At 34.9% G+C, this 6,178-nt stretch overlaps 1 long non-coding RNA gene and 1 other non-coding gene across 2 annotated transcripts; one reads left to right on the top strand and one right to left on the bottom strand.

Moving 5' to 3' along the window:
* The first annotated feature begins 880 nt into the window (after positions 1 to 880).
* On the top strand, positions 881 to 3,992 carry LOC112777014 (uncharacterized). Its single transcript, XR_003190264.3, has 6 exons — positions 881 to 1,418; positions 1,733 to 1,950; positions 2,061 to 2,204; positions 2,538 to 2,635; positions 3,297 to 3,350; positions 3,493 to 3,992. It is a non-coding gene; the product is annotated as an uncharacterized lncRNA (long non-coding RNA).
* A 1,141-nt stretch (positions 3,993 to 5,133) lies between these two features.
* Positions 5,134 to 5,618, bottom strand: LOC114925890 (uncharacterized). The gene is made up of 2 exons (XR_011877155.1): positions 5,540 to 5,618; positions 5,134 to 5,355 (listed from the first exon to the last, which is right to left on the bottom strand). It is a non-coding gene; the product is annotated as an uncharacterized protein (transcript).
* Positions 5,619 to 6,178: the final 560 nt, after the last annotated feature.

Here is a 6,178-nt window from a genome sequence, read left to right as displayed (position 1 = left end):
CAACTATAATTTGCAATATTTTTTTAATAACTAACTTCATTATTGTATTGGATAACCATGTAAAAATAAGAAGGATGTGTATTATTAATTAATCTCATATTACTCTTAAAGAGAATTCGTCAAGAAGACTCGCTATCTCTTTATATCTTTGTTCTCTATATGGAGCGCTTGTCCCAATTCATTAGTGTTATTGTTGAATATGGAAATTAAAAATCGATTAAGCTAAGTAGAGAGGGGTCCAACTTGTGCCACCTATATTTTGCTGATGATCTAATTTTATTTGTTGAGGCTAATATGGATCAAGCGGGAGTCATTAACAAAGTTTTTGATGCGTCTGTAATAGTTCTAGGCAAAAAATGAACAATAAAAAAATTCGGGTCTTTTTCTCTAACAACGTGAAAAATACTGTCAGAAGTGAGATTAGTGAACCTTGAATTTCTCTAGGATTGATGATCTTGATAAATACTTTGGGGTACCCCTCATTCACTCAAAAGTAACCAATGAGACTTTCAACATCATCAGCAAGCTAAATAAGAGATTGAAGAGCTAGAAAGCCTCTTTTCTCTCTTTGGCCGGAAAAACTATTTTTGAGATATGTTCTTTTTTCTATTCCTAGTAATATTATGTAAACTGCAATTTTACTTTCATCTACTTGTAATTCGATTGATCATAAATACAGAAATTTTTTTTGGAGAGACACTGAACAATAAAAAAAGATTCATCTGTTAAGTTGAAAGAAAATTAGCAAGCCTAAAGGTTTAGGAGATCTTAGTATCCGGCACGCAAAAAACCTTAATCATGCCTTTATGATGAAGGTTGGATGGAGGATGGTGGAAAAAAAAAAGACAATCTTTGGACTAGAGTGCTATGCTCAAAATATAAGTATGAAAATGATATCCTTCCCAATCACTACAACACACACGAAAAATTGCGGCCGAAAATTACCAACCATTTCTTGAACCGCTGTGAATTGGTGGGATACCAGCGGTTCTCTTAGCATTTTTAAGCTCAGTTATAAATCGGTCAAAATAGCGCCTATTTGGTATTCCAACAGCAACAAAAATCGATCTGAATAAAAAAACCTTCGCCTTCAACATTCGGGAGCCAGTCTTCTTGTTTCGTGCAAACCCAAAGGGAGCAAAGGCGCGAATCTCACTCAACAATCCTTGCCGGCATGTAGCTCCCCTTCAACTGCTACGTCCTTCCCCATCACCGATCTGCTTTTCTGCCGTTTAGCTCCCGCGTGCGAAAGAAAACTGGAAGGGTGCGAAACCATCGTTCTTCCCTCCGCCGTGCTCATCCGTGTCATCGTGGAGTCGCGTGGCTGCCCATCCGTCTTGGTGTTGTGGTCGTTGTCCTCGTCGTCCTTCCCCCTTGCCCTATTGTGTGCTACTCGATCACCATCTCCCTTCTCACTGGTTCGTTCTTCCCCTTGCCCTGCTGTTCTAATTTCATCCCTTTGTCCCAATTTAATTTATTTGCTTGTTGTTCTACTAATTTTGCTCCAGTTTCATCCCTTTATCTTCTGTCTTTTGTTTGACTTTATCCTGATTCAATCACTATTCTGTTTCAATCCCTATTCTTGGTCCAGAAACATCGATTGTGTTCTAACCTAGCCCTCTGTTCATGCAATATCCCTGTCAATTTCTATTATTGCAATTTCTTTTGTCCATTTTCTATTTGCTGTTACTGAGTTTTGTCTTGTGATTTATTTGGGTTTGTTTGCATTCAGTTGAAAACCTCGAAGAAAAAGAAAAATTAAAAAAGAGATAAAATGATATTCAGATCAAAGCGGAAGCAACAAAAATGGAGAAGATCTGTGTTGCCATTCGTCTTCGCCCTCCAGTTTTTGAAGACTCCTCTAATGGAGATTCTAAAAGGTCGAAAAGAATCGTGTTTTGCTTCACAGGATTCATGACACACCACTCTCTAACTCTTTTTATGCTTTTGGTATATTCTATTTCTTCTTCTTCTTTCTCTACTTATTCACGTTACTTCGAGGTTTTTACAATTTCAATTTGATTTTCGTTACATTTTTTCATGTTCTACGCTACTTACAGATCATGTGTTCGATGAAACTAGCACCAATTGGTTCTACGAGCTGCTCACCAAGGATATAATTCATGCTGTGCTCGATGGCTTCAATGGCATGTTTCTAATATATGAACAAATATGAAGAAAGAATTGAGGCTGAGAAAAATCTGGTAATCTTTTTCCCCTCCAATCCATACTTGGATAGAATGTGTCTCTGTTAATGTGAAATGAAGGTTTCCATTTTTGAGTAGGAGTAGGTGGTAACAAACCTCTGCTAGTAAGATTTACATATAAACCTGGTGTTACAAAAATCCTGCTGTCTATTTAACTTCTAACTCCATATTAGTTTTTATTCCGAAAATCCATTTCATTTTCATATCTTATTGTCTTCAATGCAGGAAAGTTTACAACTACTTTGATACTTCTTCATTATCAGTATAGTTTTCCCCCTCCTATATGATTATTGTATGCGTTCTTCAGTACCTGAGTTTCTAGTTCTGCAGGTAAAAGAAGAGACACAGCAACTTGCTCGAATTTTTGAAACATTTGGGACTTTCAAGGTGAAGTGGAAAGGTGGTAAAGGAAAACTAATTTTTGGAAGGTGAGGCTTATTCTGTGCAATTTTGAGCTATTGATTTATTCTCTATATGGATTATGCTTCTATATTTAGTACTAATAAGAAATCAAAGAAAAGGCATGACATAGAACAATAAAACAATAGAAAAGCATTATGTCGCTAGTACATATTAGTAAGAGTTGCCCTGTTTTGCCACCATGATTGCTTAAATTAATATGTGATAAATTAAAGACACGCATTATATATTAATTATTGCTCCTTTGTATATATGATTTGATGTGGTAGATATCAGATAATGCATCATATTCAATTGCTTTGATGCAGTAGATATCAAATTTCACTATTTTATTATATCGAAGAGTGGATTTGGAGTTAGATTAATTAGCTAATTCATTCAGCAAGTGGATTGGTTATGAAATAAAATTTGTAATTGCTAGTCAAATTTCTATTGGTCAAACTCATTTTGTAAGTAGTCTAACATTTGGCAATGTTACTTGAGATATATATGTTGTGATTAATGTTGTGTCTTTTGAGATTGACTTAAGAAAAGGCACATGTAATTGTTAAATTACTAAGCGGATGAATATGGGTGAGGGGAGGAGTGAGGAACGCAATTTGCCAATCGATTTCTTTTAATACTTTCAAATGACTAATAAATTGAGACTCTGTTGTTTGTGTTCTCCAGGTTCTATGCATTTTTCATTATTGATAAATGATAGTTACTATTTCTGAATGGGAGGTACGATCTTGTTATGTTTCTATTTATGTTGCTTTTTGCTACTGTCTTTAACATATTGTCCAATCTGTTATGGGTGGAAGAAGAATAAAGCTCAGTTCTTTTGCATTTTTATTTTGTTCTTTTTTTCCAACTCGATTTCTAGCATATGAAATTAGAAGTCTAATGTTTCAATATCGAGAAGGCCCCTTGTGACCACCTGCATCCTGAATATGCGTACGAGGAGACTGGTGTTTTTCTCTTGCGGAAGGAGAAGAAGAAGCATTGATTTCGGGAAGCTTTCTAAATGAATTTTTAGAATTGCTTGAACTTATTCACTCCTATGTCCTCCAAATCGAATTTACTAGTTGAGTTTTACAATTCAAGTTTTGTATACATTAGAAACTCATTGCAGATAGATTATTTTTAACAGGGTAACAAAGTTGTGTTCATGCTCGCATTTGTGTTCGGTGTACCCAATGCTTGTCAAAGAAAGATATTTGTAGACTTCCTAAGCATTGCTTCTGTATTACTTTTTAGCTTGAAATACTATTTTCTATGGTGGAAGGTTGATAGCTCTGCATTACTGTTCTAAATTGCGACTATTTGGTGCTTAAGGGCGTCAAGATTATGATAGCCTTGATTTATATATATCTTCTTGGTTCAGATTATGCTTTTAGGTTATTCTGATTTAGATTTTTTTCTATATATTTGATTAATTCAGTTTGATTGTGGCTGTTTAGAGTTAAGCATTTTGATTCAGATTTTGTCTTTGATTTAATTTGGCTGCTTAGAGTTAAGAATTGATTCAGTTTAATTGTGTCTTCTAATCGTTCTGTTGTTACTATTGAAGGTAAATAGCAAATAGATTTTTTGACCATTTTTATTGGAGACACACAAGGTTTACGAACTCTAAAAGTGTGTGGTAAGAAAGCTAAGCATATGTTGCTCAATCACCATGGATACAAAGTGGCACTACAAAAAAAAAAGGCCTATGGTCACGGTAAAGCTAGTGAAAAGGGTGACCATAGATCTATAGTCACGGTTTTGGATCTATGGTCACGATTTTTTACCGTGGCCTATTCCTTCGTGGCCATAGGTCTATGGTCACGGTTTTTTTACCTATGGTCATGGTTTCTATGGTCACGGTTACAATTTTCAAATTCTGACACTTTAGGCCACGGTTTTTAACTGTGACCATAGGGCAATCTATGGTCACGCATAAAAACCGTGACCATAGCCATATCTATGGTCACGGTTTTGGCCGTGACCATAGCCTCTATGGTCACCCTTCCTTAAAACCGTGACCATAGCCTTATCTATGGTCACGGTTTTGGCCGTGACCATAGTTTCTATGGTCACCCCTCCTCAAAACCGTGACCATAGCTTTATCTATGGTCACGGTTTTGGCCGTGACCATAGAGCCTATGGTCACCCCTCCTTAAAACCGTGACCATAGCCTCTATGGTCACCCTTCCTTAAAACCGTGACCATAGCCTTATCTATGGTCACAGTTTTGGCTGTGACCATAGCCTCTATGGTCACCCCTCTTCAAAACCGTGACCATAGCCTTATCTATGGTCACGGTTTTGGTTGTGACCATAGAGCCTATGGTCACCCCTCCTTAAAACCGTGACCATAGCCTTATCTATGGTCACGGTTTTGGCCGTGACCATAGGTTATCTATGGTCACCTTATTTTAAAATGGTGACCATAACCTGTTTTGTTTTATGAGCTTTAATTTTTTTTAAAGCATAATCACATCTCAAAATAATGATAATCACAAAATAAATCTAAGAACAAGAAATGTAAATCATAAAAGTTTCATTATAAACTAGATATGTTTAATTTTAGTCTAAACAACAGAAATCAAAATAGAGTGTAATATATCCAATTACATGTAATACCGAGTAAAGTCTCTTTTCAAAAAGTACAGAACACATCAAAAAATTACATTTAGATAACTAAAGTGTAAGACCCATTCCATGTCATATTTGTATGGAACATATTTTCTTCACATCATGTCTTCCTGCTAGCAAAAGAAATAAACATGTTAAAATAGAGCAAAAATGCTTTTGATAATGCAATACATATGCAGCAAAGTTTAATAAGTCAATTAACTTTAAAATTTCAACCACTAAACAGCAAGGAGTATTTGCTAGGGTTTTGATGAGCCACATAAAAAGAAAATCTTAGCCAAAACTTATACATACATGTCCCTCTTTATATAAACAACAAAGTCCAATTGAACATTCAACAACTCTGTGATCCATCAAGGTTAAATACATCACCTAAAATAAAAAAAAATGAAGTCAAAACTGCTTGAAGAGGAAGTAATGAATAAAAATTTAAATATGAAAACCAAAGCCAATTTTAAAAAATCACAACAACCAATTTTAAAAATCTTAAAAAAGCAATGACTTTGTTTTATAATTAATAATGATCCCCCTGGATTTTTACTTAAATGTTTAGCTAGGCCCTATATATGCGAAGTCAGGTCTTATTTTTATTTATCAAAATTTTCAAACATTCCACATTTAATTATAAAAGGAATCAATAAATGTTATAAATGTCAAAAGGAATCTATAATTTAACAAAAACAGCTAAACAAGTAAACATAGCCCTCGTGGCACTTGGCAGTTTCTAAATGGGAAGAAAATGATACATAGTATGGTCATTATCAAATTATTATCAAAATCCATGCAGCCACAGTTTGGTCCCCAACCAGCCCTCTAATTAAAAGAATGACAAAGAAGTCAACAATAAAATGAATAAAAAAGTAAAAAACTAACTTGAAAGACAAAACTCAACAGAGGTAAAAAAGGACACTATCTTTACCCGATGAATTTGAT

This window comes from Arachis hypogaea, chromosome 19 (genome assembly GCF_003086295.3).
Source record: "Arachis hypogaea cultivar Tifrunner chromosome 19, arahy.Tifrunner.gnm2.J5K5, whole genome shotgun sequence".
Lineage (NCBI taxonomy): Eukaryota > Viridiplantae > Streptophyta > Magnoliopsida > Fabales > Fabaceae > Arachis > Arachis hypogaea.
Note: the sequence above shows the minus strand (reverse complement) of the source record. Positions and strands in the feature narration are given on the sequence as shown.